General features: G+C 44.9%; 1 long non-coding RNA gene across 1 annotated transcript; it reads right to left on the reverse strand.

Moving 5' to 3' along the window:
* Positions 1–4,466: 4,466 nt before the first annotated feature.
* On the reverse strand, positions 4,467–6,648 carry LOC115895530. The gene is made up of 3 exons (XR_004055730.1): positions 6,377–6,648; positions 5,793–5,886; positions 4,467–5,069 (listed from the first exon to the last, which is right to left on the reverse strand). It is a non-coding gene; the product is annotated as an uncharacterized LOC115895530 (long non-coding RNA).
* Positions 6,649–14,875: the final 8,227 nt, after the last annotated feature.

Raw genomic sequence — 14,875 nt, forward strand, 5'->3', positions numbered from 1 at the left:
CTTGAACCCGGGAGGCGGAGGTTGCAGTGAGCCGAGATCGTGCCATTGCACTCCAGTCTGGGTAACAGAGTGAGACTCCATCTCAGAAAAAAAAAAAAGTACCAAATACTATTCCTAAGGAATATTTCACCTAATTTTATGAACTTCTCTCTTTTCCTCTTTGCTGAATGTTTTCTGTTGGTTCATGAATTAGTATCAATTGCTGCGAAGCAAATTATCCCACACCTTAGCAGCTTAAAACCCCAAACATTTATTACCTTAGCAGTTTCTTTTGAGACAGTCTCAGTTCTGTCACCCAGGCTGGAGTGTGCAGTGGTGCAATCTCAGCTCACTGCAACCTCCACCTACTAGATTCAAGAGATTCTCCTGGCTCAGCCTCCCGAGGAGCTGGGATTACAGGTGTGTACTACTACGCCTGGCTAATTTTTGTATTTTGAGTAGACACGAGGTTTCACCATATTGGCCAGGCTGGTCTCAAACTCCAGACCTCAAGTGATCTGTCCACCTTGGCCTCCCAAAATGCTCGGATTACAGGCCTGAGCCACCACGCCAGGCCCTACCTTGCGCAGTTTCTGATGGTCAGGAATAAGGTAGTGGGTTAGCTGGAGGTCCTGGCTCAGGTCTCTCATGAATCATGCTGAAGGCAGGGTCTGCAGTCATCTGAAGGCTTGGGTGGGTGGGATCTGCCCTCAGGCTCACTCATAAGCTGTGGTCAGAAAACCTCAGTTCCTTGCCAGGTGGGCTCCCCATAGAGCTGCTAATGACACAGCCGCTGACTTCACCTAAAGCGGGTGATCAGAGAGAGAGAGAATATTAGTTACCTTTGTTTTATAATAAATTACCCCAAAGCATCAGATGGCATTTGTTATCTCACATTTCTGTGGACTAGGAATCTGGGCACAGTTTAGCTGAGGACTCTGAGCTGAGTCTCTCCAAAAGCTGCAGTCAGCTTAACTTGAGATTCTTAAGTCTCACCTGGGGTGGATCCCCTTCCATACGCACTCAGGTGGGTGTTGGCCAAAGGTCTCCCTCAATTCTTTCCACACAGGCCTCTTGCTTGGCTAAAGCCAGCAACCAAGATGGAATTTAGAACCTTTAGTTGCCTGATCTCACAAGGGATATATCCCAATACTTTTGCCATATTTGATTAATTAGGATCAAGTCACTTGGTCCAGCATACACTCAAAGGAAGGGTATTACACATGGGCATGGATGCCAGCAGGTGGGAGTCATGGGCCATGAAAAGCTCCCCACTGCAGTGACCAGAACTGAGGTTTCAGTGTCTTTTCTAACCTGGCTTGTTAGGTGAAATGTCATTGTCTCTGCCATATTCTACTGGTCACACAGACCAGCCCTAGAGGTGAATACCAGGGGTGGAGCTCACTGGGTACCATCTTACAGGCTGCCCACCGTAGCCTGTCCAGATGAATTTCTCCACTTCATCCTGCTCTGCCCCAGAGGCTGACTCATGTGAACCACATCAATGGGCTGTCTCGTTCTCTGACTCCTGGTCAGCTGCAGCCAATGGGGAACACTTGCAGAAGAACAGAAGTGGGATGTGAGGTTGGGGTCTTTATTCCCCTAGCTCCTCATTGCAGGCTGGCTGCATCCTCACTTGAGGGCCACTGCTCCTGCCAGGTGGCACCAAGAGATTCATCTGAACTGCCCTTCATTAATTTAGTTTCATCTGATCATTAAAACTGAATTTACTGGCCGGGCATGGTGGCTTACATCTGTAGTCCCAGCACCTTGGGTGGCCGAGGCAGGCAGATCACTTGAGGCCAGGAGTTCGAGACCAGCCTGGGCAACATGGCAACATCCCGTCTCTATTAAAAATACAAAAATTAGCTGGGTGTGGTGGTGTGCTCCTATAATCTAGCTACTCAGGAAGCTGAGGCAAGAGAGTTGCTTGAACCTGGGAGGTGGAAGTTCCAGTAAGCCAAGATCAGGCCACTGTATTCCAGCCTTGGTGACAAAGTGAAATTCTGTCTAAAAAATAAAAAAATAAAAATTGAATTTACACAGCAACATTCCGTTGTGAAATAAAAAGTGTATGTAGAACTGTACAAGCAGGCTGTACAAGAGGGTCATTTAAATTCCCACCTCGGGGCCGGGCGCGGTGGCTCAAGCCTGTAATCCCAGCACTTTGGGAGGCCGAGATGGGCGGATCACGAGGTCAGGAGATCGAGACCATCCTGGCTAACACGGTGAAACCTCATCTCTACTAAAAATACAAAAAACTAGCCGGGCGAGGTGGCGGGCGCCTGTAGTCCCAGCTACTCCGGAGGCTGAGGCAGGAGAATGGCATAAACCCGGGAGGCGGAGCTTGCAGTGAGCTGAGATCCGGCCACTGCACTCCAGCCCAGGCGACAGAGCAAGACTCCGTCTCAAAAAAAAAAAAAAAAAAAAAAAAAATTCCCACCTCTGCCTCAGCCCACACCTATAAACTCATAGGATTTCTCTATGTCCAGTTAGTACAGGATGGAAAAATGGGCCTAGAGTTGATATCTGCATAATATTCTGGCACATGCCCAGCCAGTCTACTCTAGCCTCACTTGGAAGAAGCCCTAAAAAGACAGTGGTGAAGCTGGGCGAGGTGGCTCACACCTGTAACCCCATCATTTTGGGAGGCTGAGGTGGGCGGATCATCTGAAGTCAGAAGTTCGAGACCAGCCTGGCCAACATGGCGAAACCCCATCTCTACTAAAAGTACAAAAATTAGTTGGGTGTGGTGGCAGGTGCCTGTAATCCCACCTACTCAGGAGGCTGAGGCAGGAGAATCACTTGAACACGGGAGGCAGAGGTTGTAGTGAGCCGCGATCACACCACTGCACTCCAGCCTGGGTGACAAGAAGGAGACTCCATCTCAAAAAAAAAGAAAAAGAAAAAAAAGACAGTGGTGAAGGGAAGTCATCTCAGATGGTGGAACTCTGAGCACCGTGCCTGGTTTTCCACTTCTCAGCTAAGTAGGGATGGCCTGAAGGACCAGGCCGGGAACGGTGGGTCACGCCTGTAATCCCAGCACTTTGGGAGGCCTAGGTGAGCAGATCACCTGAGGTTGGAAGTTCGAGACCAGCCTGACCAACAAGGAGAAACCCCGCCTCTACTAATAATACAAAAATTAGCTGGGCACGGTGGGACATACCTGTAATCCCAGCTACTCAGGAGGCTGAGGCACAAGAATCGCTTGAACCTGGAAGGCAGACATTGCAGTGAGCCAAGATTGCACCATTGTACTCCAGCCTACACAGCAAGAGCAAAACTCCATCTCAAAAAAAAAAAAAAAAAAAAAAAAAGTACTGATGGACACTGGCTCGAGGGTTGGCCAGTTGATCAGGGACTAAGAAAGAACAAGATTAAAGATTAGGTACAGGAGGTCTGGTGGGGATGTGGATAGACCTTTTTGAATGGGCATTGAATGTGAAGATTTCTTGTCCTCTGCAAACATCCATCAGAAGGCATTCGGTATGGAGGAGGTCTCTGTCATCTGTGGATGTTGGACTTTTCCTCCCAAAACATCTCAGTTCTTGCTCAAAGAGCCCATATGCAAAGTGGCTATAGTAACAGGATAGAGGCTATGCATGTGTTCAGCCTCATGAACTGCCCTTCATCCTAGCTGATCTAGCTGGCCACTCTCACTGTTAGGTACCCAGCCCCCAGCCTGCCAACAGCAGAAGCCAACTTTGAGAACCTGATAGGACACGATTCTTTTTTTTTTCTTTTTTCTTTTTTTGAGACAGAGTCTCACTCTGTTGCCCAGGCTGGAGTGCAATGGTGCAATCTTGGCTCACTGCAACCTCTGCCTCCCTGGTTCAATCAATTATCCTGTCTCAGCCTCTTGAGTAGCTGGGACTACAGGCGGCTGCCACCACACCTGGCTAATTTTTGTACTTTTAGTAGAGACGGGGTTTCACCATATTGGCCAGGATCCTCCCGCCTCAGCCTCCCAAAGTGCTGGGATTATAGGCGTGAGCCACCGCATCCAGCCAGGACACAATTCTTTAGGGAGACCAGCTGGCCACTTGACGGCAAGTAAATTACATCAGACTCCTGGAGGAGGCAGCAATATGCCTCCCAGGTATAGACTCTGTCCACACAGGGATGTGCCTTCTCTGCCTGCAGCATCCACATCTATGGACTTACAGAATGCTGCATGTGTCTTTAGGGTATGCAGCATCTCTCACCCTGGGACACATTTTTAGTAAAGAAAGTGTGACAGTGAGCTCCTACTTATGGAATTAATTCAGTGGTCTAACCATGTGCTTTGTGTTAGATTATTATATAAAGTAATCAGACATGCTCCTGTGAACCCAGAAAATCAGAGACAGGTCTCAGTTAATTTAGAAAGTTTATTTTGCCAAGGTTAAGGATGCATCCATGACACAGCCTCAGGAAGTCCTGATGACATGTGCCCAAGGTGGTGGGGCACAGCTTGCTTTTATACATTTTAGGGAGACATGAGACATCAATCAATAGAAGAATTACATTGGTTGGGTCTGGAAAGGCAGGACAATTTGAAGCAAAGGCAGGAAGACTCGAAGCACAGAGGGGGATTCCAGGTCATAGATAAGTGAGCCACAAACGGTTGCATTCTTTTGAGTTTCTGATTAGCGTTTCCAAAGCAGGCAAGTAAGATGTGCATATATCTCAGTGAGCAGAGGGATAACTTCAAATAGAATGAGAGGCAGGTTTGCCTTATGCAGTTTCCAGCTTGAGTTTTCCTTCATAAAAAGGAAAATATTTTTGGGGTCCAAAATATTTTCCTTTCACACTCCCCTCTCCCATACAGAAGGAATATACTTCCCTGCTTCATTTCTGCTGGGCTTAGCCATGTGCATTTACTTTGGCCATAGGATATTGGCAGGTCTGATGCAAGCAAAGGTTTACAATGTGTTTGTGCAGTTGAACTTGTGTTTTTGCTTCTGCCATTATTAGGGAAGCCGGGGCCTAGGAAGGCCAGAGTGACACCATTTTAAGTTCAGCTCCATCTTGAGACTAAGGCACATTCCTTGCCAGTCACGACCCATGGTCATAAGATGTTTACAGTTGAGAAAACAGCCTAAAGATACCTGCAAGGACACAATCTTGTAACAACAGAGTGACCAGATGTCCCAATACTCGCAATATATGCTTTCAAGATAATTATAGTTATGCTTACTTACACACTAAAATGTCAAGGACAGTTTTCTTTACATCAACAAAATAATAAATTTTGTCCTGCTGTCAGCCCACATGCACATACGTACAGCTTTTACATAGACAAAACCCCTATATAAGAAAAAGTTAAAACAGGTGGGGCGCAGTGGCCCAGCATTTTGGGAGGCCGAGGCGGGTGGATCACCTGGGGTCAGGAGTTTGAGACCAGCCTGGCCAACATGGCGAAGCCCTGTCTCTACTAAAACCACAAAAATTCGCCAGGCATGGTGGCAGGTGCCTGTAATCCCAGCTACTCAGGAGGCTGAGGCAAGAGAATCGCTTGAACCCAGGAGGCAGAGGCTGCAAACCGAGATTGCGCCACTGCACTCCAGCCTGGGCAAAAGAGCAAGAGTCCCTCTCAAAAAAAAAAAAAAAGAAGAAGGAAAGAAAAAGTTAAAACAAAGATGGGGCATTCCTTTGCCTGCTTCCTGAGGATACCCTACTCTAATGGAGGAGCTTTCAATAAACTCTCACTGCACCCTACAACTTGTCTTGAATTCCTTCCTGCGTATAATTCAGGAGCCCTCTCTTGGGGTCTGGATCAAGACCGCTTTTTCTGTGAACAATCACCATGAGAAGAACACACCCTGACTGACCCACTGGTCCAAGGAAGGTGAGAGACATGGAGAAGACAGGGACCAGTCTTCAGCTTGGAGACACGTCCAGCTGAACTCAGCCCACATCAGTGACCTGCAGATGCATGAGAGAGAATAAACGATTGTTGGGTTAGGCCTCTGAGTTTGGGAGGCATTTTGTTACACCTCTTTATTGTGGCAATAGTAGACTAATACATGCTCTATTATCCAGAAGTGTGTGGCTTAAAGTAATAGTTGAATGGCCAGGTGCGGTGGCTTAGGCCTTTGGGAGGCCAGGGTGGGAGGATCACATGAGGCCAGGAGTTCAAGACCAGCCTGGGCAACATAGTGCGACCCCCGTCTCCACAAATTTTTTTTTAAAAATTAGCCTGGCGTGACGGCCAGAATGAACAGCATTGTTCATGTCTCTTCATTCCGATTCTGGCCAGCAAGGGGCGGCCTCCCGCTGCGGTCCTTGCTGTTAGGTCTCCGCGTCCACTCATATTTGCGCTCAAGGTCGCTTCACCGGCCCCCACTTCGCTCTTCCAGGGGCAGGATGAGCGTTTCTGTTCTTTTAATGTGGCGTCCCCCACAGGCCACCGTACCTGGCCGCCGGCTCGAGGTTAGGGCACCTGACGCCTACGCCGCCATGTTGTCTCCGGGCCACTTCCGCGTTTCAGGCGGGTTGTGCTGTATTTGCTACTTTGTCCTGCTCGCGGCGCCGCGCCTCTGGGTGTTGGGGAGTCCGGGATGGTGGGGAGTCCGGGGCTCGCCCTAGTCGCGGGGACACTGCCTTCCAGGAGCTGTCCCCAGGCAAACTCACAGACATCTTCAAAGAGCCTTCCTGGACATTCTGGTTTTTGCTCCTCAAAACAGGCTTCGGAAAGAGAACAGGCAAACATCACTGCGAGCGCCCCTAGTGCTCCTTTCCCTGTCCCAGGACTGGGAATCGGGGAGGGGGTCCAAGCCGAGTGCACTTAACAAATCAATGAAACAGTTGGAAAATCTCAGTAATATTTTACATGAGATCGAGGGCGGTGACTCACGCCTGTAGTCCCAACACTTTGGGAGGCCGAGGCGGAGGTGGAGGGTCGCTTGAGGCCAGGAGTTCGAGACCAGCCTGGGCAACATGGTGAGCTCCCCCTCGCCCCCACCCCTCTACAAAAATTACAAAAATTAGCCGGGCTTATTGGCATGGGATTGTGGTCCTAACTACTTAGGAGGCTGAGGTGGGAGGATCGTTTGAGCCAGGGAGGTCTAGGCTGCAGTGAACTGTGATCACGCCACTACACTCCAGCCTGGGGCTACAGAGAGAAACCCTGTCTCTAATTAATAAATAAATTATAAATAGATGATAGATGCAATAAAAAATAAAATTGGATTGTAAATGGCAAACTAAAAGTGGGAATTATCATTACGATGAAACTATTAATTTGAGGAACCGAAAACTTAACTTTCCTTTTCCTGTAGTTAAGTTTAAGCACTGAGATTTGCTTCAGTGATTCCCAGGCTTCTTCATGATTGCAAGCTGCTTACTTGTAAGCACTTTGTCTCTCACTAAAAAAATTACAATTATTTTAAAGTCCCCCTGGATGCTCACTCTTTAAGGAGGGTGAACAATGGTAACTCCTGTACAGTTAGAGCTCTGAATGAAGCCAGAGAGATGCGTTCCATAGATCACAGAACTCATTTTCTGGCTTGGTGAGCCTGGTCAAGTTTCTTAACCTTTCTAAGCCACAGATGTTTCAGTTGTAAAGTGATAATAAACCATAGGTCCTTCCCACAGCCCCAGATCTCAGCAAATTACCAGTCTCTTATTTCAAGCTATTAAATGGGTGCTATCTGACAGCCCTCCGTTGACACCTACACTCTTGTGCTTTGGCATCCATCCTTTCCCTCTAGTGCAATGCAAGTCGCCTCCTCCCTCTGGCTAGCCTCTCCACCTATCTTCTGGATTCCCCACACCTCTCCAATCTAATCTCCACACTCCAGCCAGGGCGAACACTTTCAGATATAAACACAGTCATTTCATTCTCTATCTAGCAACTTTCCATGGACTTACTTTTGCTCTCAGGGTTCATCTCAACATCCTTATAGGCTTACCAGGCTGTGTATGCTCTGGCTTGCCACTGCCTCTTATTTTTATTTTTCTTCTTCTTCTTTTTTTTTTTTTTTTTGAGACAGAATTTTGCTCTTGTTGCCCAGGCTGGAGTGCAATGGAGCAATCTCGGCTCACCACAACCTCTGCCTCCCAGGTTCAAGCGATTCTCCTACCTCAGCCTCTGGAGTAGCTGGGACTACAGGCATGCACCACCATGCTGGCTAATTTTGTATTTTTAGTGGAGACGGGGTTTCTCCATGTTGGTCAGGCTGGTCTCAAACTCTTGACCTCAGCTGATCCACCCACCTCGGCCTCCCAAAGTGCTGGGATTACAAGTGTGAGCCACCACGCCCAGCTATTTTTATTTATTCTTTTGAGACAGGGGTGATCCTCCCACCTCAGCCTCAAAAGTAGCTGGGACTACACGCACACACTATCACACCTGGCTGATTTTTTCTTTCTTTTTTTTTTTTTTTTTTTTTTTTTGTAGAGACAGGGTTTGGGGAGGTTTGCCCTGTTGCCCAGGTTGGTCTCGAACTCCTGGGCTCAAGGGATGCGCGCACCTTAACCTCCCAAAGTCTTGGGATTACAGGCGTGAGCCACTGCACCCGGCCCTATTGCTTTTTAAAGGTACATTTAACTTTAGCCCAGGCTAGCTGCTTCACAGAATTGATCTGGGTATAATGTGGGATTTGGGATAGCTGTTAAGAAAGGTGAAGACAGAGTCAAATAGAGAAGAACATTTTCTCTGTAGAGGTGGGGAAACTTGCAAAGCAGAATTAATTGTGTCCTCTAAAAGCAATGAAGTCCTCTTGGTTAGTTTGAAGAGCGATCTTGTATCAGTTTATAGGAATTGAGACTTTTTTTTTTTTTTGAAACGAAGTCTTGCTCTGTCGCCCAGGCTGGAGTGCAATGGCATGATCTCGGCTCACTGCAATCTCCACCTCCCAGGTTCAAGCTATTCTCCTGCCTCAGCCTCCCAAGTAGCTGGGATTACAGGTGTCTGCCACCATGCCCGGCTAATTTTTGTAATTTTAGTAGAGACGGGGTTTTTCCATGTTGGCCAGGCTGGTCTCGAACTCCTGACCTCAAGTGATCCACTTGCCTTGGCTCCCCAAAGTGCTGGGATTACAGGCGTTAGCCACCGTGCCCAGCTGGAATTGAGAGTCTTAAGGGGTCTCTGGGGGTTTCAGAAGCTCAGCTGATGATATTTTAGTTAATCAGGTTTGGGTTTTTTTTTTTTGTTTGTTTGCTTTTTTGCTGTTAGGTCATAAAAATATTTTCACCCCAAGCCACAAAATCCTATAAAATAGCTCAGTCTTGGACAAATTCCGTAAATATAAAAGATCCCTTTTGAGTTTCTATTTACTGAAGATGTTTGCAGTGAAAAAATCTTGATGTAAATTTTCTAGAACTTTCAAAGCTCCTTTAGAAACAGTCCTTTGTGTTGTTTTTGTTAAACTCTTCAATGAGCACAAAGTTTTTATGTTGTTCACACAAAATTTAAATAAGGAAGCCGAAGATAGGTGGGAACCCCCAAATGGATGGTAACAGAAAACCTCCTATAGCATTTCCATAGATTGGTTTATTCATTATGCAGCTTGGCTCAGCAGAACCATTTTATAATGAAACTGCAAGATGACTCCCAGTGGGCAAATCAACCTCTATTCTAAAGGTTGATTCTTATCAACTGGGAGAATTGATTCCTGATGAGAAATGCTAGACTGAAAAACCCTCCCACGTTCACTCTACAAGCCACATCCAATATCTTTAATCCTCTCATGGAAAAGAAACAAGGAGACATTTCAGGGCTTACAACAGCCTTCCAGAATAATTGCAACAGTCTCAGCATCAGGGGCCAAAGGAATATTGACATTTTCCAACTGGAAGTCATAAACAGGTTATCGCCAATCTGTATTTTAAACTTGGCCAGAGCACCTTGGATTTTGGATTTTTTTTTTTTAACGGAGTCTTGCTCTGTCACCCAGGCTGGAGTGCAGTGGTGTGACCTTGGCTTACTGCAACCTCTGCCTCCTGGGTTCAAGCCATCAGCCTCCCCCGTAGCTGGGACTACAGGCATGCGCCACCATGCCTGGCTAATATTTTTGTACTTTTGGTAGAGACGGGGTTTCACCATGTTGATCAGGCTGGTCTCCAACTCCTGACCTCAAATGATCCACCCGCCTCAGCCTCCCAAAGTGCTGGGATTACAGGCATGAGCCACCGCACTAGGCCAGCACCTTGGATTTTTAACCACCATCCTAGATCAGGAAGTTTAAATTTCTCTCCATATTAAAATTTTCCTTCCTCATATTTATTGTTAACACATTACTATTTGATTAATACAAATACATTCTATTTGATTCACGTTTTGAAGCAAAATTCCTGATGATTTTTAAATTGTGAGAGTTATTTCTTTCTATGCATCTTATTGCTAAGGTCATCTTAGCTGATAATTAATTGGACAATATGGTGGTAAATCCATACTGGTCTTTGACTCTGAAAACAGTCTTTCAAATTCCATTGGTCCTTGCCACTATTTTGACATGACTTTAAGATGTTACCCAGACTCTTCTGAGGGCAAAGAATATGTGTGTGCATATAAATGACCTAACAAAACACACCACTCTGTCTATAGCAACAGGAAGTCCCCATCTCTGAGCACTGCCAGTCACCCAAGAGGACAATGTGAAGAGCTGCAGTTGCTGCTCTAGGGAGAAGCTTGTGGGCTTGGGTGGCTCTTAGTTTGGGAGGCTTTGTGACTTAAGCAGGAAAAATATTAACTCAAATTACTCCTTCTGGCCTAAAAATCATTTCTATTTTTTATTGTTTAATTTTTGAAATAGAAAATGTGTTCATATGGTTCAGTATTTTTAATTTTAAAAGTATGAAAAGATAATTCAATATTTAAAAGTCTCACTCCTCATAACAACTTTCACTAGTCTCTTTTTTTTTTTTTTTTTTTTTGAGACGGAGTCTCACTCTGTTGCCCAGGCTGGAGTACAGTGGTATGATCTCAGCTCACTGCAACCTCCCCCTCCCGGGTTCAAGCGATTCTCTGCCTCAGCCTCCCGAGTAGCTGGGATTGCAGGCATCTGCCACCACACCCGGCTCATTTTTGTATTTTTAGTAGAGGCAAAGTTTCACCATGTTGGCCAGACTGGTCTCGAACTCCTGACCTCGTGATCCACCCGTCTCAGCCTCCCAAAGTGCTGGGATTACAGGCATGAGCCACCGTGCATGCCCTACTAGTCTCTTTTATATCTAGAGATTCTTGTTGAAAGTATGACTATTCCTCTCAATCTACCTCCTTTATTCCTTCCTTTCTTTCCTTAAAACAGCTTTTGTTTTGTTTTGTTTTGTTTTGTTTTAGGCATAAATAATATAGAACAGCCTGAGCACTGTGGCTCATGCCTGTAATACCAGCACTTTGGGAGGCTGAGGCGGGCGAATCACCTGAGATCAGGAGTTCAAGACCAGCCTGGCCAACACGGTAAAACCCCGTCTCTACTGAAAATACAAAAATTAGCTGGGCATGGTGACGCATGCCTGTAATCCCAGCTACTCAGGAGGCTGAGGCAGGAGAATCTCTTGAACCCGGGAGTTGGAGGTTGCAGTGAGCCAAGATGGTGCCCCTGTACCCCAGCCTGGGCAACAGAGTGAGACCCCATCTCAAAAGGAAAAAAAAATATATGACAAAGTGCACACATTTAAAATGTGCAATTTGATATGTTTTAACTTATGTGTATACTTGTGAAACCATCACCACAATTGGGGATAGGGAACAAATCCATCACCCCAAAAAGTTTTCTAATGTATTCCCCTAGTGACTAATGATGTTGAGCATCTTCTCGTGTGCTTTTTTTGCCTTACCTATATCTTCTGTGTTGAAGTGTCTGTTCAGATCTTTTGTGAGGACAAAGTATGGTTCCAGGTAGGGATCCAAGTTCATTTTTTCACATGTGACTATCAAATGTCCCGGCACCATTTATTGAGAAGGCCATCCTTTCTCCACCTCATCGCTTTTGTAACCTTGTTCAATATCAGTTGTCCATTGATGTATGGATTTATTTATGCACTCTATTAGGTTCCATTGATCTATCTGCTCTCTTTAAGCCAATACTATGCTGTTTTGATTGCTGTAGCTTTATAACAGTTTTCTCTTTTTTGGCCCTAATTTCACATTTATTTTATTTTTAAAATTTTGACTTTTATTATAGATTAAAGGGTATAGCTTTGTGGCATGGGTAAATCGTATGACTCTGAGGCTTGAGGTCCCAACAATCCTGTCCCCCAGGCAGTCAGCATAGTACTTAACAAGTGGGTCTTCAGCCCATGCTGGTAACAACTTTCAAAATCAAGTAGTGTTCTTCCTCCAACTTTGTTTTTCTTCTGCAGAGTTATTTTGGCTATTTTAGGTCCTTTGCATTTCCAGATGAATTTTAGAATCAAATTATCAATTTTTACCAAAAAAAAAATCTCATGGGATTTCAATTGGAGTTGCATTGACTGTACACATCAATTTAATCGCCTCCTCTTTTTTCTTTTGTATATGAAAGGTTGTCGCCATATACACAGTTCTGTACCTGACTCTTCACACTTCACAATGAATGGAGATCTTTTATTCTTCTCCCTTAGCTCCCATTATAGTTTCATTGTATCCTGTTATTGGGATGGAACTTATTTCATTTAACTGTAGTTAAACTGATGGATTGCTAGCTTACTGCCTGCCGATATTTTGATTATACAATCACTGTACATATCATTTCCCTTGTGGGCAAATATATCTGCAAGATGAATTTGAGAAGTGTGATTGCCAAGTCAAAGGGAATATACACTTAAAATTTTAATGGCAAGGTCTGAGCGTGGTGGCTCACACCTGTAATCCCAACACTTTGGCAGTCTGAGGCAGGCGGATCACAAGGTCAGGAGATCGAGACCATCCTGGCTAACATGGTGAAACCCCATCTCTACTAAAAAAAAAATACAAAAAAATTAGCTGGGAGTGGTGGCACGTGCCTGTAGTCCCAGCTACTCAGGAGGCTGAGGCAGGAGAATAGCTTGAACCTGGGAGGCGGAGGTTGCAGTGAGCTGAGATTGCGCCACTGCACTCCAGCCTAGGTGACAGAGCTAAACTCTGTCTCAAAAAAAAAACAAACAAACAAAAAAAAACATTAATGGTTATGGCTAAATTGCCTTTCCTAGAGTTTCAATTTGTATATTTTTCAGTAATAAATTAGAAGGCTTGTTTTGCCACAGCCTTAACAGTGCATTGCCAAACTTTCTTGTTTTTGCCAAATTAATAGGTGAAGATGGCTTGTCAAAATCATTTTGATTTGCACTGCTTTATTTCAGGTAACTTTAAACGTCATTTCATGTGTTTAAGAGCCATTTGTATTTCTTTTTTTTGAGACAGAGTCTGGCTGTATTACCCAGGCTGGAGTGCAGTGGTGCAATCTCAACTCACTGCAACCTCCACCTCTCAGGTTCAAATGATTCTCCTGCCTCAGCCTCCCTAGTAGCTGGGACTACAGTTGCACACCCAGTTAATTTTTGTATTTTTAATGGAAACGGGTTTTTACCATGTTGGCCTGGCTGGTCTCAAACTCCTGGCCTCAAGTAATACGCCCACCTTGGCCTCCCAAAGCGCTGGGATTACAGGGATGAGCCACCATACCCCGCCCCATTTGTATTTCTTTTTCTCTGACTTTTTTTTTTTTCACAACCTTGGCTGCTATGGTCTGAAGGTTTGTGCCCCCTTAAAATTCATATGCTGAAACCCTAACCTCCAAGGTGATATTAGGAGGTGGAGACGTTCAGAGGTGATTAAATCAGGAGGGATTATGTCTTTATAAAATAGTCCTGAAGGAACTTGTTGGCCCCTTCCACCACGTAAAGACAGAGTCAGAAGGCACTATTTGCTAACCAGAAAGCATTTCCTCAGCAGGCACCAAATCTGCCAATCCCTTGACCTAAAACTTCTAGCTTCTGCTAGAACTGTGAGAAAAAATTTCTGTTGCTTATATAAACCATGCAGTTTGTGGTATTTTGTCATAGCAGCCTGAACTAAGACTTGCACACTTTTTCTCCATTTTGCCATTTGTCTTTGCTTATACCTTTTTTTCTTTTTCTTTTTTTTTTTTTTTGCCATAATGGAGGTTTTAAAAATATTTACATATTTGAAATTATTAGCCTTTCCTTTGAGGCTTTAGATTTTTAGTCTTAATTAGAAAGTCTTTCCCCACTCCAGTATTTGAATTTCCTCGTGATTTTCTTCAAGTACTTTTATGAGTTTTTTTTTGTTTTACATTTAAATCTCTTTATTATTTGGAGTCTATTCTACTACCGTGCACAATATCTAATTTGTTTCCCTCTTGTCTCAACACCATCTGTTTAAAAGTCCATCTTTCCCCCACCCACCTTTGATGCCACTTTATATAGTAAATGTTCACGTGTTTGTGTCTATTTCTGGATTTTCTATTCTGTTCCGTGGAATGTCTGTGTCATCATGCATCAGAACCATACCACTGAAACTGTTTTTCAAATTACAATATGGCGTAATATCTGGTAGGAGTAGTCTCACCTCATTGCTTACAGTTTTCTGACATTAATTTTTCCATATGAACTTTTGAATCAGCCTGTCTATTATAGGAAACTGTTGGCATTTTTATGAGGAATATATGCCATTTTTAAGTTATTGCAGGGAGAATCAACCCTTTCTAGTGTGATGTGTTTTTTTTCTTTGACGCAGAGTCTTACTTTGTCACCCAGGCTGGAGTGCGGTGATGCGATCTCGGCTCACCACAACCTCTGCCTCCTGGGTTCAAATGATTCTCCTGCCTCAGCCTTCCGGGTAGCTGGGATTACAGGTACATGCCACCACCCCTGGCTCATTTTTGTATTTTTAGTAGAGATGGGGTTTCACTATGTTGACCAGGCTGGTCTCCAACTCCTGGCCTCAGGTGATCCGCCTACCTCAGCCTCCCATAGTGCTGGGATTACA

Source organism: Rhinopithecus roxellana, chromosome 21 (assembly GCF_007565055.1).
Source record: "Rhinopithecus roxellana isolate Shanxi Qingling chromosome 21, ASM756505v1, whole genome shotgun sequence".
Lineage (NCBI taxonomy): Eukaryota > Metazoa > Chordata > Mammalia > Primates > Cercopithecidae > Rhinopithecus > Rhinopithecus roxellana.